We start from the raw sequence: 19,489 nt of genomic DNA, 5'->3' as shown, positions 1-19,489 counted from the left end.
AATGTCAGAGTTTTCATTCAATGTGGTGTCTGATATCCTGAGTAAGATGAAAAGCCTTAAAGTATTAATACAATTATGTACAGTCTCCTTATACAACAGATAATCTGCATTAGTATCAGTAAGGTCAAAAATATAACTGTATTTAATCTAAATCTTTCTACTATAAAATCTAAAGTCAGTAGACATATTAATGTTAATTTTATTTTTATCTGTTTTATAGTTTTATTAAAATTGTTAAAGCAGTTTATGCCTATTATTATACTTGTTGATATTTGAGTAACAATATATTTTTTAATGTTTATTTATTTATTTTGAGAGAAAGAGTGTGAAAGGGGTAAGGGCAGAGAGACAGGGGGACAGAGGACTAGAAGCAGGCTCTGCTGATAGCAGAGAGCCTGATGTGGGGCTTGAACCCATGATCTGTGACATCATGACCTGAGCTGAAGTCAGATGCTTAACTGACTGAGCCACCCAGGTGCCCCTAGGTAACAATATCTTAAACATAGTTTTATTTCAATTACCAAAGAACCAAAAAATTAGATTCCCATTAAAATGAATCTGCAGATAAACTAATTTTACCACTATTAAAATTTGAGAAACCAGGTACTGGCTAGGCTAATCACTATACCTAGACTTTCTTCCATTCAACTCATCCTCTAACCCAACTTTCAGACTAGTCTTCCCAAAGAGACGTTACTCACCAACTTAAAAAGCTACAGTGACTTTAGAACAAGACTACCTTGGCTCAATTCAAATTTGAAGTGGTGAAACAAAAAGATGACAACACTAAAATTGTAACCAGTTAACTTCCAAAAAGACTTTGGGGGGCTCATAGATTAAAATTCACTGCAAAAGCACATGAAGATAAAAATGAACAGATGTACTCTGAAGGAAGTAGGTCAGGGAGATTAGAATATATGTTGTACACCTGAAACTAATGTAACCTTGTGTGTCAACTATACTTCAATTAAAAAAAAAAAGAATACATGCACAATAAATTTGGCTCTAAAATTTGTGAAGCTAAGAAAAGGGGAAATTTATGGATGACACACTTTCTGTTTTTGTTTTACATAAACCCAACTATATTCAATCAGATTTTCCCCTCTTTTCTCCTACTTACCTTAAATCTAGTTTGGTTGGCTTTATAATTGTTTCATGAAGACAACTATACATATTCCAGATTTTTATGTGCCCACCTCTGCCTTCTCCCTCCTCTCAATTAAAGTCTACGCATCTTTCAAAGCTCAATTCCAATCCACATCCCCGACCTCTCTGTATTTCATTAATCTTTCTTTCCTCTAGATTCTGATAGCACAAATTCAGCTTGCATCACACTATTCAGCTTTTAATTTTAGCCAGTTTCACACTTTTCACTACCATGTACTACTTTTCCAAGATGATAGCTCCATGATAGCAGAAAATGTATCTCTTCTCTTTATTAGTCTTCTCAATACTAAATAGCCATTCAATATATATCCATTGGTTCTTTCTCTGAACAAAACTTTTATTGAGTACTTATAGACATAAATATACAATTTTTTCCTATATACACATATTTGTGTGAGCCAATAAATAGTCTCTGAACAAATTCTACTTTATCTTTTCAATACTTTCTTTTACTAAGGGTTTAATTGTGAAAATTTGAAATTGGTTCTGGAGATAGCTTTGTGTTTTTTAGGGGAACTGAGGGAAAAGGATAATATATATGGTTAGATTGTGAAGTAGTACATAAAATGACATTTGGCAGCACTGAAATCCCCAGTGTTGACCACATAAAAATGGACAACAACTTGATGGGAAAAATTTCCTTAGAAGACTCTCTTTTGACTAACCACATTACAACATCATTCTGAGAGGCTGTATTTTATCTTATTCTGAGCACTAGTTATAAAATACAATAACCATACATATCATAATTTCAATACAAATGCAGACTTTGTATGTATTGCTTACAAAAGTGTTTCTGTCAGGATAATATATAATAATTATTAATATAATAATTATATAATTATATATATTATATATAATTATTATAATATTCTCATAGTCATTTCTTCTGTATTGTGATTCATTCCTGGGCTGCAGGGCAGGTTAAATATTTGTAAATCAATCAATGTGATGCATCACATTAACAAAAGAAAAGAACCATATGTTCCTGTCAATCGATGCAGAAAAAGCATTTGACAAAATTCAGCACCCTTTCTTAATAAAAACCCTCAGGAAAGGCAGGATGGAAGGAACATACATAAACATCATAAAAGCTATTTATGAAAAGCCCACAGATAATATCCTCAATGGGGAAAAGCTGAGAGCTTTCCCCCTGAGATCAGGAACACGACAGGGATGTCCACTCTCACTGCTGTTGTTTAACATAATGTTGGAAGTTCATCAGCAATCAGACAACAAAAGGAAATCAAAGGCATCAAAATGGGCAAAGATGAAGTTAAGCTTTCACTTTTTGCAGATGTCATGATATTATAGATGGAAAATCCGACAGACTCCACCGAAAGTCTGCTAGAACTAATACATAAATTCAGCGAAGTCACAGGATACAAAATCAATGTACAGAAATCAATTGCATTCTTATACACTAATAATGACGCAGCAGGAAGACAAATAAAGAATCCCATTCACAATTGCACCCAGAAGCATAAAATACCTAGGAATAAACCTAACCAAAGATGTAAAAGATATGTATGCTGAAAACTATAGAAAACTTATGAAGGAAATTGAAGAAGATATAAAGAAATGGAAAAACATTTCATGCTCATAGATTGGAAGAATAAATATTGTTAAGATGTCAATACTACCCAAATCTACTACACATTCAATGCAATCCCAATCAAAATTGCACCAGCATTCTTCCCGAAGCTAGAACAAGCAATCCTAAAATTTGTATGGAACCACAAAAGACCCCGAATAGCCAAAGTAATTTTGAAGAAGACCAAAGCAGGAGGCATCACAATCCCAGACTTTAGCCTCTACTCCAAAGCTGTCATCATCAAGACAGCATGGTATTGGCACAAAAACAGACACATAGACCAATGGAATAACATAGAGACTCCATAATTGCACCCACAAAAGTATGGCCAACTAATCTTTGACAGTGCAGGAAAGAATATCCAATGGAAAAAAGACAGTCTCTTTAACAAATGGTGTTGGGAGAACTGGACAGCAACAGGCAGAAGAATGAAACTAGACCACTTTCTTACACTGTTCACAAAGATAAACTCCAAATGAATAAAGGACCTGAATGTAAGACAGGAAACTATCAAAACCCTAGAGAAGAAAGCAGGAAAAAACCTCTCTGACCTCAGCTGTAGCAATTTCCTACTTGACACATCTCCAAAGGCAAGGAAATTAAAAGCAAAAATGAACTGTTGGGACCTCATGAAGATAAAAAGCTTCTGCACTGCCAAGGAAACAATCAACAAAACTAAAAGGCAACCGACGGAATGGGAAAATATATTTGCAATGACATCAGATAAAGGGCTAGTATCCAAAATCTATAAGTAACTCACCAAACTCAACACTCGAAAAAGAAATAATCCAGTGAAGAAATGGGCAGAAGACATGAATAGACACTTGTCTAAAGAAGACGTCCAGATGGCCATCAGGCAAATGAACAGATCCTCAACATCACTCCTCATCAGGGAAATACAAATCAAAAACCACACTGAGATACCACCTCACACCGGTCAGAGTGGCTAAAATGAACAAATCAGGAGACTATAGACCCTGGCGAGGATGTGGAGAAACGGGAACCCTCTTGCACTGTTGGTGGGAATGCAAACTGGTACAGCTGCTCTGAAAACCAGTGTGGAGGTTCCTCAAAAAATAAAAATAGATCTACCCTATGACCCAGCAATAGCACTACTAGGAATTCACCCAAGGGATACAGGAGTGCTGATGCATAGGGGCACTTGTACCCCAATGTTTATAGCAGCACTTTCAACAATAGCCAAATTATAGAAAGAGCCTAAATGTCCATCAACTGATGAATGGATAAAGAAGTTGTGGTTTATATATACAATGGAATACTACTTGGCAATGAGAAAGAATGAAATATGGCCTTTTGTAGCAACGTGGATGGAACTGGAGAGTGTTATGCTAAGTGAAATAAGTCATACAGAGAAAGACAGATACCATATGGTTTCACTCTTATGTGGATTCTCAGAAACTTAACAGAAGACCATGGGGGAGGGGAAGGAAAAAAAATGTTAGAGAGGGAGAGAGCCAAACCATAACAGACTCTTAATGACAGAATAAACTGAGGGTTGATGGGGAGTGGGAGGGAGGGGAAGGAGAAAAAAGTTAGAGAGGGAGAGAGCCAAACCATAAGAGACTGTTAAAAACTGAGAATAAACTGAGGGATGATGGGGAGTGGGAGGGAGCAGAAAGTGAGTGATGGGCATTGAGCAGGGCACCTGTTGGGATGAGCACTGGGTGTTGTATGGAAACCAATCTGACAATACATTTCATATTTTAAAAAATTTTAAAAATAAAAAATTAAAAAATAAAAAGGATAAATTTAAAAATAGACCCTCATAAATGTTGGATGCCATATAAAGATGAAGGCAGAGTTGAGAGCAATATTTTTACAAGCCAAAGTATGCCAAATATTGCCAGCAAACCACTGGAAGCTGAGAGAGAGACCTGGAAAAGGTCCTTCCCTAGCACCTTCAGAGGGAGCATGGCCCTACCGATACCTTGATCTTGGATTTATATCCTTCTAAACTATGAGACATTAAATTTCTGTTGTTTAAGACACTTAGTTTGTGGTACTTTGTTACAGAAAGCCTGGCAAACCAATAGAGCCATCATACACCAAGTCATAAAAATGAAAACAAAAAGCTGAAATACCCCAAACCATCACCTTGGACTTCTTCCTTTTTTTCACCCTCAAATCCAACTGCTCAATAAGTTCTTTCTCACTCCTTGAAGCATTCTTGGATCAATTTCTTCATCATCATCATCTCCACTGCCACTGTTCTAGGTCTGGCATTCTTCCATTGTGTAGGCTCTTATAATAGACCCCTTTTGAATCTCTCCTACTTCTACCTTTATCACCACCCCATCAACCTTTCATGTTGTTAGGAGATTCTTGAAAAGAAGCTGGAAATGTCTCCTTATCACCCAAGCAATAAAAAAAAATCAAACGCCTTAGTACCCAAGGTCTTTCACGAGAATTCATTTTACCAGCTTTACCTATGCTTTAGTAATGCTGAACTTGTGTCTCTTCCTTGGATATATCATGCTCTCCCATTGCCTCCATAAATGCTTCTCCCTTTCTTGAAACATATTTCTCTTCCTTTTTCCTTTCCTTTCCCCAGAAACTCCTACTAATTCAGCTTGAGCTTTATACTGTGACTGTTCTTGTGCTGTCTCCTCCACTTTACCATGAGCTCTAGAAACACAGGAATTGTCATTTGCATCTGTTTTCCTTGGTGCCTAGAATATATTAGAATAAATATACAAATAAGAATGTTCTTTTGTTTATCCACAAAGTAAAAATATTAGAGCATAATATTTACAAATAACTGTGTTTGTGTATTAAAACTATTCTTTAGGTAAGTTAATTCAGTTTTGATTATTTTTTTTTCATAAAGATGGCTGGTCATATCTGTCTTTCATAGTTCAGGATATACTGCAAATCTTTTATTTTTCCTGTGTGTTTTGCAGTCTCCAATGAGAGAGTTCTATTGAAGATCTGTTAGTTCAATGGTCACTACAGGACACAGTTAAATTCATCTTTCCATTCTTTAGACCTTTAAAAAATTTTGGGTCTGTCAACTCTCCTTAGATATCTTATAAAAGAATAAAAACAGTCAGTTTGCTACTACAGTCATATAGTGACATAACAGAAATGAAACACTGCATTACTATACAGAATGCCTAATTGCTGCTTTCTCCTTAAATAACCAAAATCATGCTTGATACTATTTTGTTTTATGAAGGGAAAGGGTGAAATGATCCTCATTTATACTAGGTTGCATAGGTTGTTTGATAAAACTCCACCTTCCCCCAATCTAGTGAGTTCCCTCATATTGTATTATTGCCTCCAGGTAGCATATGCTGGAGCACATTTTTATTTTATCTTTAAATAGTAAGAAAACCATTCCCAGTTATGCATATCTCTCTTTTTTCCCCTCCCTACGTAGGGATAGGGTGCCAACATACACATACAGAGCTTAGTTAACACATCACACACACAAAAAGACATATTGTCAAAAAATATTCAGTGTTTTCTTGTGAAACAGTAGCAAGTCCCTTTGGACCACAACATTGAAAATGTTCCACTAAACCTTTAATGTGAATTTGCTCCATGGGTCTGTGCATACAGGTGTAGAACAACTACTAGATTTGATATCTGAATGAATTCAAGTTCCCATTAGAGCCTGACTGCTTCAATGACCCCATTATTTTGCTTCCGCTGCTCCCAGAACTGATCAACTTAATTATTCTGACTAACGAAACATTTGGGACATGAATTTCTGATTTGTTTTAAACCACATGGGACATCTAAAAGTGCTTCACTTGAAAAAAATCACAATACAGAAGAAATGACTATGAGAATATGTTAGATGCTTAGAAGTAGGGCAGGGCAAAGATCCATGCTGGGTACACAGATACTCCCTTTCCTGGAATGGTACTCTGTTTAGATTACTCTTTATCATCAGTTAATGGTTTACATATATGAATCTCATTATATTATATTCACATTTGCTATTCCTACAATATTTACCTTTCCTCCCAGACTCTTCCTTTTCTTTTGTCAAACAAGACAGTTTTTCAATTCATTTTTCTACATGATTCATACATGTAGCCCTTCCTTCCCCCACCTTAAAACCCCACCTTAAAATATCAGTTATCATATTGTGTACATTTCCAATCTCAGTAACATTTCAGTAGTAACATGAAGCTAGCATTGCAATCATCCCTATGCAGCCATAATAATATATGATGAAGTGGAAAACATTCTCATAGTTTATATACTTTATTGTACTAATCACTCCTTGATGCTTCCATTTAGTTCTTATAGCTTGTTATTTATGATTTCCCACATTTTACTTCAAAAGTTTCTTTGTTTGCCCTATGTGTTGTATTATGAAATGGTATGTTAATTTCCTGTTGTAATTAGTCACCGTGACAACATCACACACCAATTTAAATAAAATAAAACTTCAAAATTTTTATCAGCTCATAAGTTTTATTTAATTGAAATCATTAAAGTAGATAATTTTGCTTCATGATTGGATTCTATTTAAATTGCTCATATAATTTTGCATTGCTTTGTATCAAGTCTTCTATATACCATTATAATAATTTTATATCAGTAGTATACATTAAATGAGGAAAAACAGCATACCTTTTTTTTTTTTTGAAAAAAGATCTCTCTTAAAAATATGCTGCTTTCTATGGAGGTCTGGGTGGCTCAGTTAGTTAAGTGTCTGACTTTGGCTCAGGTCATGATCTCATGGTTCATGAGTTCAGGCCCCATGTCAGGCTCTGTGCTGACAGTTCAGAGCTGGAGTCTGCTTTAGATTCTGTGTCTCCATCTCTCTTGCCCTTCCCCTGTTCATGTTCTGTCTCTTTCTCAAAAATAAACATTAAAAAATTTTTAAAAATATGCTTCTTACTAAAAATGTATTGTATATGTTAAAAACTACATTATGAGCCATAACACACAGCATGCCTTCTTTTTGTTGGGAACTAGACACTTGAAAGCACCATGGCAGTAAAGAAAGAGCAATGTCCTAGGCCCTGAAGAGAATGGCCTACTGAACTGATGCCTAGTTTTTGTCAAGCAAGAATAGGTATAATATTTCAGACCTCACATGCTTACTATCAAGATAAGATAAAAACTCTGTAGAGTACCAGGGAACAATGGGTGACATATAATAGGCATTCAATTCATTCCATGTTAGCTACATATAAAACTGAAACTTAGTTGTGTGTGCCAATCTGGTGGAGGGGAGAAAAACTATCAACTGACAGGTAAAGGTTAAGATATGAGCTACTGAGTATTGAGAGGAAGGTAGAGAAACTAAGCAATAGCAAGCTTTACACTTTGTGTATTTATTTAGTAGGGGCAAAGAATATATACTGAGGAAAGATATAAAATGCAGATTGTCAGGATTTATGATGAAAAGATTTCTCATTACTATAATAAACGGTGATCAAGAAATGCCTCATCAGACTTATGGAAGATAATGAAAGCAACTACAACTTCAATTACATCCCTGATTTATAGATAATGTTGCAACATCTCAAACACTGAACATATTTTACCACAATCTATTTGCATATATGTGTATATGTGTATGTGTTTTAGGGGTATGATGAGGAATCATTTTTCATTTCATTCTTTTCAAATTACAATGCACTTAAATAACTGTTCCAGAAAGAAAATGCAAATGAACATTAAACTACTTATATTCCTTCAAATTCTTTTCCAATATGTGTCAACATACATGCATTATAGATATAATCAGTGTTTATATACTCTCTTGTGGTCTAATTCTTTCACTTAACATTGTTTCGTGTTTTGTGAATTGTCATGCAACAGAACCACCATCAAACTGTTATCTGTTTCTCTACAGCAATCCCAACACCTCACTTTGTGCTTAGACATTCTAATAGCTGTATGTTTCTAGCTTACTGTTAATTAATTTTTAAAGTTTTTAAAAATTTATTTACTTTGAAAGAGAGACTTTGACCCTCCCCCACTCATGCTCTGCCTCTTTCTCAAAAATAAACATTAAACAAATTTTAAAGAGAGAGAGAGAGTGAGACAGCACTCTCTACATTGCCAGAACAGAGCCTGATGCAGGGCTTGAATTCATGAACCGTGAGATCATGAGCTGAGCCAAAATCAAGGGCCAAGACGCTTAATGAACTGAACTACCCAGGCACCCCCTTACTGTTATTTTAATTTGAATTTTTTACCTGTAGGCGAAAAGTGTGTTTTTCCGTGTGATGATTTATTGCGTATGTTTTAATCCCCGTAGACTTCCTCTCTTCACCTCTTTTTTCTCCTTATGTGAACAGCCTCGTGAACCATGTCTGTAAGCCCCTCACAAATTATGTTCAATATCAACATGATCTAATTTGTTGATTACTGCACCAAAACTGTATAACTAAGTGGTATAGCTATATATCTAATCAGTGTCAATTCTTTGATGCTTTGGAACCCAATATCCAAATGGTCTTCAATTCCTCTGATAAATCTCTAAAAATTTTCTCATTCTATTCTTTTCTCTCCCAGATGACTCTGGTCTCCTCACAGTTAATTTATCTTTTTAAATGGTTTTTGTAAATTTTACTTGTAGCTAGAATTACTATCAAACTCCATTCATTGGGCCAGAGACCCTTGTGGTGTTAGTGAAAAACTTGCCCCTCATGTAGTATACTATTTGTGGGTTCCTCAGGCAGCCAGTGGCCTTAACTCCAAGCTCTATGTGCAGTCACAAGTTTTAAAATCAATTTAGGAAGATAACTAAAATACACACCTGACCGTATAATCCAGTCATTAGTTAGTAAATCTCTATTTATTGATTACAGGCTAAAAATAAACTTTTTGAGAATAGCCTACAAAGCTTTTATAATCTGGCTTAATCTCATTCACAGCCCAGCCTTGTTCTGTCATTGTTTCCATACATTCTACATTACATCTAAATGGACTGCTCATTGTTCTTGAATATCCTTTCTTGCTTTTCTTCTACCAGGCCTTTTGCTCATGTCATTTCACCATCCTCATTAGGCTCTGGTCCCCTTTCTCACTATTCTACTCTGAGTGCCTATCTTACACATCTTTTACACTTCATCTTAAATATGACTGACTTCCTAAAGTTTTTTTCTAATATTTCTCAACTGAATATGGCTTCTCCAATATTTGAACCCCAAAGCAGCTTGTAGTTTCTTTATTTTCTCAGGTAAGAATTGCTTATTTGTTTTATCCTCTTTTGAATAGCTTGTAAGCTATTGAGGACAGGGGCTGCAACTCACATTTTTCTGCAAATGCTTTGTAAATAATAGGTGTTCAATATTTTTTCTTGAATTAAATATTTCCCAAGGTCTGAAAATTCTTATAACACCAAAAATATTGCCCCATATATGTTTGGATCATCCCAGCAGTTAGCACATATAGGGAATGAATAAAAATAAGAAATATGAATGCTTTCAAAGTTATATGATTGGATGTAACTGAAGAAAATATATATTCCTATCTTCCTAAATATAAGGCATGCCTCCCCACTCCACTTATATCTCAGAAAAAGGAAACTATCTTATATTCAAGTCCTTACAAATTCTTTAATTATAAGTGCCTTATCTAAATTATTTTATTTTTAATATTAAAGTGCTCTTTGAAGAACTCAGTATGGGACCTCAATTAATATAAGTTTTAGGTGAGGGGTGCCTGGGTGGTTCAGTTGGTTAAGTGTTTGACTCTTGATTTTGGCTCAGGTCATGGTCTCACAGGTCTTGGGTTTGAGCCCCATGTCGGGTTGTGTGCTAACAGCACGGAGCCTGCTTGGGATTCTTTCCCTCTCTTTCCGCCTCTCCCCCACTTGTGTGTGTGTGCGCACACATGCTCTCTCTCAAAATAAAATAAACTTAAAAAATATGAGTTTTAGGTGATTACAGAGGCACATTTAGAGAATTGGGGTGGGGGATTAAAGACAATGAAATGTAACATAGACCTAAGGATTATTTAGGGGGTGTGACTTCACAATATTAATCTTATTATATCATTGTAAAAAAGACTTTGAAAGATCACTTAAAATTGCAAAGCAGTAAATACCTAGAGAAGATAAAAAATACATTTAGAATGAATTGGATAATCAATTTACCTAGTGCTATGCAAATGGATATTTGTGGCTTGAGATCAAGATGACAGTGATGCACCTATTAGTGTTATATCGCTCTCTACCTAACAACTTAGATGAACATGAATATAGTGTGTTCCAGAAAACTGTTAGGTGACTCCAAATTGGTTCTCAAGCTTACAGAAACAATGATGTCAAAGATTTTTGTGAGAATTTGAACAAAACTGTTTTTGCAAAATGGGATGGTGGGGGAAGAAAGCAGTAGTTCTTCATGAAGACATTATTTTAAGCCATATGCAATTTGAATCCATCCATATAATTAAATTTATCACACTTAGATGCTTTACTGTATCATTTACATTTCCAAAAAGCTATTTATATTCAAAATGGTCAAAAAACTTTAAAAAATCATATTAGGAAAACGTAGGCACACCTTATCCATCACATCTGTTACAAGCTTTTGAATACAGGGTAATACACATAGCTTCAAAGCCCACAGTAATACTAAGAACTGCCATTTATTTAGTATTTACTAGGTGCCATGCACTTTGTTAAGTGACTTGCATATCTTACATATCAATGATTCTTCAAACAATCCTATAGGGTAGGTATTATGAAGCCATTTTACAAATGAATAGTATGCCTCCAAGAAATTAAAAACTTGCTCAGGGTGCCTGGGGCGCTCCACCGGTTAACCTTCAGGCTCAGGTCATGACCTCATGGTTCGTGGGTTTGAACCCCAGGTTGGGATTGCACTGACAGTGTGGGGCCTGATTGGGATTCTCTCTCTCACTCTTTCTCTGCCCCTCCCCTACTTGCATTTTCTCTCTCTCTCAAAAGTAAATAAATAAACTTAAAAAAAAAAGCTTGCTCAAGATCATACAGTTAATAAGCAGTAGACCTCAATGAAGTTTCTAAGTCTATAACCTGAACCACTATACCATATGACCTCCATAAGCACTGTGCCTGAATTTCTAAGTCTGTGAATTTGACAGGATGGTGTTTTAATATAAACAAATGTGAAGTCAAAAGTAGAACAAGAACAAGGAGCTTTGTAATCCATAAATGTATTACCATCTTCAATACTAACCCTTTTAATACATTTTTTTTATTTTTAATACATTTTTAAACTAAAACCCTAAAGAATACCATACTCATAATCTATTTGGCCTCACAATTCTATTTCTGGTGAGAGTCACCTCTGTAGAAAGGAGTGGTGTGTCCTCGGCTTCTCTAACCTTCTACTTGTTAACAATGGGTTTACAGTGCACAAATTGACCTGAATTACTTAAACCATTTTTTAACATTTATTTATTTTTTGAGAGACAGAGACAGAGCATGAGCAGGGGAGGGGCAGAGAGAGGGAGTCACAGATTTTGAAACAGGCTCCAGGCTCTGAGCTGTCAGCACAGAGCCTGTCGGAGGGCTCTAACTCACAAACTGTGAGATCATGACCTGAGCCGAAGTTGGACGCTTAACTGACTGAGTGACCCAGGTGCCCCGACCTGAATTACTTTACTATTTAAAATGTGCTATTTCTTTACAACTTCTGGGGTAACTTATTCCATAAGTCATTGTATAATAATTCCCTTTCCCTATTTTTTACCTCTGTAATGTTTCAAGGATACTCAGTTTCGATACTCTTGGGTTTGGTAAACAGGTTTGCATATATCCTATCCAAACCTGTTATGATGTCATGGTTTGATGGATTCTGAGCATAGCCTCACTCAACCATTATCCTTCCTAACAGAAGAGCCCTAAGTTTTTAGTCTTTCACAAGTAGCCTCACTACTTGCTGGTTCATTACAAATGTTTTCTCATCTTAAATAGCAGCAGCAACTTTTTAAAAAGAAGGAGCAACCAGAATTATATTTCATTAAGTCTGGAGGACCGTAATGTTGTACTAAGGAAGTAGCCTGTCTTCTGTTTGGATACCAATCTCTTTCCAGACACTGACCAGCAGAATGTTGACCTTTGTGGGTATAGTAACTTCTTGAACTAATTTTTTTTAGGGAACAGTTACCGGTTACTCCAAGATTCCTTTTCAAGATTGGAACTGACAAGTAGGAGCCTGCCATCCTATGAATGCACCCTGGCTTATTTAACCTTCATTTTTTCCCATAACTGCATTACCTTACCCACATGTAAGCTAATCTGCCACTTCTCTGCCCACTCACAAGCCTCAAGAGAGCTTCCTGCAGTTTATCCCTAGCAGATTGACATTTCACCTTCGGTGAACTCAGAACAGTTGAGGGTCAACTGAAAACTCTTACTTAGGTTTCCTTAACTTATTGATAGAATCAACTACTTCCTCGAAGTAATTAAAGTAATAATGTTTGAAATAGAAGGAAAAATATTAAATGTAAAATTATCTTTAAATTAAACAAGTGCTTCATATAATGATAGTTTTTTTTTCTTAATTTCACCCTTCACAGTGTTGATAAAAAGTAGATGGTAATATAAGCCTAGATTTAGACATGCTACTGGCCTCCAGTCTCTGAAGGCATAAAACTGAAGGATTAATCTGCCAAATATCCTCAAATGCATTTACTATCATTGTCATCGATCCTTCCAATTGATCCCCCCCAGGTTGCTTTCTAATTCTATATCCCTCTTACATATTTAAAGAGCTTAATGTTTATCATTACTTCATTTTTAAAACTTTTGTTTCCTACTCAAGGAAGCCTTATTAATTTTCATAAGACTCCCTTTACAGATTTTAAGATAAATAAAATAGATTTCCAGTCTTTTCAGATATGTTTCAATTGTATCAGGGCTTATTATGAATTAAGAAAAAAATCAATTAGCAGAATGGTAATTTTCCCACAGACATTTCAACATAAAATAATGAAGACATGATTTTGAAACTCTGTTGTAGCTAATTTAGTATGTGAAGGAAACAGAATTCTGAAGTTTGAGGTATTTTTTTGAGTAATACAAACTTAATTGGCACAATCCAACTATACTTACTTTTGGGTGTGTCTGTGTGAATGCATTTCACAAAGTGGTTATTTTGGAGTAGGTAATTATAACTTAGGTATCTCCTTTGCCTACAGCCTTCAAAAAAATGAACTGAACAATTATAGAGTTGACTTAATATCTACTCTGGTTTTAAGTTCTAGTCTGAATATAGGTTGCTTTGCCAATTAAAGTTCCTAAATAATCTGACTCAAATATCATGTTATAAGTAGATGCAGCATGATATAGTGGAAACAGCACAGAATTTGGATTTGGAGATCCTAGGCTCAAAGTTTGCTCAGCATCATGCCAGTCAAGAAATAGAAATGAATCATTTAATGTCTTGAATCCTCAGTCTCCTCACCTGCAAAATGAGGAGTGTAGTCTTATCTTATATGTTTACAGGTTTCTTCTGATGATTAAGATATGGTAAAATTAGTTAATAAACAATAGCTTATCAGGTAACCATAAAGTTTTATTATAATTGGTGTTATTAACTCCAAGGCCTATCTAAAGATAAACCCTCTTTCAAATGAGCCACTTTGTATCTTTTGTACTGTTGCCTTTCTATTTCATACTACTATCACTTGAAAAATATTTATGATTTTATGGCTGTATTCATAATAAAAATTATTTTTTCCATGCTATCTTAATAAGCACAGAGGAAATAGCCTTGTTGTTTTTATTTGCCACGTTCTTTTTAGTTCAGGTTCTTCAGCACAAGCCACTCTGATGATGTTTAAAACCAAGATATCAAATGACACTGTCATGATCTGGAAATGTCTGCAAAGTCCAATAGGAAGTCTTAGAAAATGTCAGAGTAGCTCTAAGGCAAGGCAGATCTTCAGGATGGATAATGATTCAGGAGTTTAGTACTAAAGATGCAGCAGGGTGCTGGAGAAAGGCCTGCTTGAGGCTCAAAGGTCAAGCAACAAAAGCTTAATGCCGAGTAAAGTAAAAGGTCACTTAGCATTGTGATTAGTGATGCTGAATGGGTGCAGGGTGATATAACAGATACAGTCAACTAATACTTCCATTTCAAGAGGTGTCAGAATAGATATTTTCATCCATTCCCCTTCCTTTCTAGCAAGTAATTACTTAGAAAAGCCAACAACTGAAAACACATCCTAGGTAGCAGTCAACTGTTCAATGGTCAGTAGTCTGCTGTTGTTGAGTAGCATTTAAAAGGCATTGTAGTGGAGGATAAGTCACAGTCTTTAAGGGGAGAGAAATTATTTCTCTATATCTCTTAAGAATGGTGCTACTGATGTGTCTATCACTGTCAATTCAATTGCTGATTTTTCTTTTAAAGCAAAACGAATAAATACGTACAGAAACCTGGAACAGAAATTGATCCAGGTAGGTGACACTAAATCAAATAATACACATAATAACATATGGCAGTAGTATAATGGTAAGCACTAAAGGCAGCAAGAAATCCCCAATAGCATTATCCCAATACCACCACCACCGATATCAAAATATTCCCCCAAATAGAAAATTAAAGGTTTGGGGCACCTGAGTGGCTCAGTCGGTTAAGTGTCCGACTGCAGCTCAGATCATGATCTCGCAGTCCCTGAGTTTGAGCCCTGCATCGGGCTCTGTGGTGACAGCTTGGAGCCTAGAGCCTGCATCGGATTCTGTGTCTCCCTCTCTCTCTGCCTCTCTCTGACTTGTGTTCTGTCTTTCTCTCTCTCTCTCTCAAAAATAAATAAACCTTAAAAAATTTAAAAAAAGAAAATTAAAGGTTTTTCTCCCCTTGTTGCAATGGTTGGCATAATAAAATCCTTGTCAGTGTTAACAGTCCATTTAAAGTATAATTGGAATTGGACCTATGGGTTCTTCATGTGGTATCATCAAAGTCTGAAGAATGTGAAATAGAAAGTGACACATTTGAAAAAGAGAATATACATTTTAATCTCATTTTTATCTAGTCAGAGCATTAAAGGATTTACTTTCATAGCCAACTGGTTATTCATGTGTACTGTAGTAGCCCCCTGGGGTTTATATATAGGTTAGACTGCAAGCTACTTGAGAACCTCTGTCTATCTTTAACACCTAACATGGGGGCCTGCCACAAAGTTTGTGGCCAGTAAAACTATATTGAATTAAACTTAGAGAAATTTTGTTGTCATAGAACTTAGAGTGTTATATATAGATAGAAAAAAATGATTAGATAGCAAGTGAGTGAAAATAGATGCCAGGAATTTAGATTGGAGACTCTCTTTTTTATGTTTGTATCTTTGCATCAAGTGCTCTTCCTGGCATGTGGGCAACACTCAGGAAATGTTGAGATATCAGTGTGTCACACAGAGAAGGTGAAATTAGATCAGGGTCCTGAGAGGTAGGTAGAATTTGAAGAGGTTTGTTCCCAATACTTAGCATCAGTTTCTAATGGAACTAGAGAGGGACATCTCTCCTCTAACCCCATACAGATTTATACGAGTCTCTTCTTTCTTAAAGTATGACCTCTTTTACATGATGTGCTACCTATTCCAATTTTCTGGTAGGTCATGTTTGTATAAATCTCAGTTGGATACTGGACTAGAGGACAAATGTCAGTGAATATCTGTCTTAATGTAGGATAGAGCTACTTTTGACTTTAAATCCTCATGTTTTCATATCATTTAAATATGTATTTTGTTGCTTAAATTTTTACTTTGTTCTTGTTTTTATTTAGAAGATATTTGCCATGTCTACCTTACACATGGAAACAAAAAAAGTAAGCATATAATATAGAGATGTAATACAATAATGTGGATGATTTTAGCGTTTTAAAAAAAAGCTTTGAATGCCTCTATTTATGGTAGATTATGTGAGCTGTTGTCTTTGTAAGAGTTTTTTTTTTCCCTGAGTATCTGTCCTTTTTCAAATTTCTAGATCATTTCAACATAAGAATCCATTGACATGGCAAGAGTTCTTAAGACTTATTATTTACAACTTATTACTGCAAGTCAGAATTGTCTCAATATGGTACACGAATAAATCAGAGGTAACTTTGATGCTAAATCTGATGTACATCAAAGGAAAAATTAAGGACATTTTCGCAGATACTGAGAGGAGTGGAAGGAAGGGTTTTGGGTTCTGTGTAACAATTCCCCTGTAGGTTAAAAGTAGTATCTGTGAAGCAATCACTAGACACGCTGCTACGGATCCTTCATCTGCTTAAAGAAAGATGAACCATCTGAGATGGATTTCTCCAGCTGAGTATATCTTGGCTAGTTGATCCAACATGAGAGCAAGACCAGCCATTAATTGAACTACATATACTCTAGTAGTTGCAATTTTGTGTTTCAGCACTGGGCCATGCTGGACTTGAATATTTTCCCTCTTAGAATTTCTATTTCAGGTTTAAACAACTGATACATACACAATATTCTTAGTAAAAAGTCAATTGAATTTTTAATTAAGGGAGTCTCAGAAGTTAAAGGCAATAAAGTCTATCCAAAAGTCTATCCAAAAACCAAAACAAAACAGGACAAAATCCTTAATATAGAGAATGATAAAACATCTGGCTTACTGGCTGATGTATGATATGTGAACAGCATCCAATTCTCTGTTATGTTTAAGAAAAAAATAAAATACTATAAAGTGTTGCAAATATTTAATTATCATAATTAAGATTCATTTTGAAGCAATTAATTTTATATCTTTGGCACAATGTGATAAGCTGACACATGTACAAAGCAATTATATAACTAAAATAAAAATAGTGCACAAAACAGTAGTAAGAATAACAAAAATTATGTTTAATATTATGGAAATAAACATAGTGTTATGAGCTAAATTGTGTCCCTCCAAATTCCTATATTGAAATCCTAACCCCTAGTACCCTAGAATATGATTGTATGTGGAGATGGGGCCTAAAAGAGGCAAATAATTTAAAGTGGGGTTGTTAAGGAGGCCTTAGTCCAATTTGACTAGCACCCTAATAAGAAGAGAAAATTAGGGCACAGACAACACAGAGAAAGGAATGACCATGTGAAAACACAGTCAGATGGCAGCCATCTACAAGCCAAGGAAAGACGCCACAGAAGAAACTGAACCTGCCAATACCTTGATCTTGGACTTTTAGCCTCCACGGAGAAAATTTCTGTTATTTAAGCCACCCAGTCTGCAGTATTTGTCAAGTAACCCTAGAAAACTGATACACATAGTAATAATAAATCAACAACCACTCCCAGCCCTGCAAATTTCTTTGATTTAAAAGTTCTTTTTCTTTCGGGCTGTTCAGATAGAAGCATATATATTATTTTTCCATTCAGAATTGTATTATCACTAAAAAAATCTCTAGTCATCTTTAAATTTTCTTTTCATTTTATAGGAAAGAAATATGTATTTTCAAAAAGAAAATCTATTAAGTGAAGAATGAAATGGAATAGATGCCGTATTTTGAAGTGATGGTTCCAGAGCATAAAAACTTGCTCCTCAAAGTAGGTATTCTCAAATATAATTTAGCCCTGAAAGTTATAATTCCTTCCATTTGGAAGTCCATTATTTAATTGAGGTTGCATTAATCGCTGATTCAATGTATTAAGTATCTATTTCCAAAACTGACTTCCTGATTTTTCATGTAAATTTTTCATTCTTCTCTCTAAATATGTACAAACAAAATAACTCACATGGATTAAGATATTTAGCTTTTTCATTTCTAAGAAATATGGTATATAGTAGCCCAAAAAATATTTCATAAATGAATGGAATTTTTTCCCTTAAGTGGCTTTGTAGATTTCTATACTCAAAATCACTGAATTTATAGCTTGGAAGAAAATATCAAACATCATCTAATCATACAACCACATTTTACACAAGGGGAAATTGCTGAGGCCTAGAGAACCTTAGTTATCAGATCAAGGTTACACAGTTGTAGACTAAAAATTAATATTTTGACTTAAAGTCTATACTCTCACCATGATCACTGGGCCGAGTCAATGCTACTTTACCAAATCACTGTCAGAAATGTTTCATACACAACTATGGAACATGTAACTCATTTTTCTAGACTTCATGCTACAATTTGTTGGCTTTTGCCTTCACATTCCCATTTCTGTAGAATGGGGAGAAGGAAAAGAGGATATTTAAAAAGAACATCTTAGGAAGAAAGCTTTATGAAGAATTGCCAGTATGGGAAACTTTCTTTGGAAATTTCTCACCAGAGTGAGAAATCTACCTAGGGCCTTTTAAAAATAGCCATTGGCTTAAGCACATTATGAAGAAAAGAAATTAAAGAAAATAAACAACTATGACATGACTGTTTTACTGAATCATAACAACAAAAATATTATTTTCAAAATTCACAGAACCAGACAATAACCAGGAAGTGTTACTGATATCATTCATTATCACCTGACGCTTTGACAAACTCAAAACCAGGCTTGGACTATGTAGGCTGGTGTTATCAGGCAAAATTGCAAAGTAGGTGGCTTTCCACTTATTTTATAGCACTCTTTCACTGCCTCTTAGTGGATGCATGGGGGCACTCCTGCTACTCATAATTCCATAGTATAAGTGCGCAAAGGGTTTCTCTCATCAAATACTTCTTTTTCTACAGTACTTCCCCTGTTCCTCAGTGAAATATTTCATTTATTCAAAATCCATAAAGAAGCCAGAGTGGAGTAATTAATATGAAGGTGTAAAATATTGATAGCTTTAGACGCTCTCATTTGAAGTTTACAGGAAAATATTATTTAATGAAATGTGGC

General features: G+C 35.1%; 1 protein-coding gene and 1 non-coding gene across 2 annotated transcripts in view; both read right to left on the bottom strand.

The window, feature by feature from the left end:
* The window catches only part of DIAPH2 (diaphanous related formin 2), a 1,004,420-nt gene that overhangs the window by 31,522 nt on the left and 953,409 nt on the right, over window positions 1-19,489 (bottom strand). The window lies entirely within an intron of this gene.
* LOC124509716 (small nucleolar RNA SNORA62/SNORA6 family) lies at window positions 9,325-9,468 on the bottom strand. The gene has a single exon (XR_006961494.1). It is a non-coding gene; the product is annotated as a small nucleolar RNA SNORA62/SNORA6 family (small nucleolar RNA).

The sequence above is a fragment of the Lynx rufus genome, unplaced genomic scaffold, assembly GCF_022079265.1.
Source record: "Lynx rufus isolate CCGP_SWC_20201006 ecotype Redwood Valley unplaced genomic scaffold, mLynRuf1.p SCAF_14, whole genome shotgun sequence".
Taxonomy (NCBI): Eukaryota; Metazoa; Chordata; class Mammalia; order Carnivora; family Felidae; genus Lynx; species Lynx rufus.
Note: the sequence above shows the minus strand (reverse complement) of the source record. Positions and strands in the feature narration are given on the sequence as shown.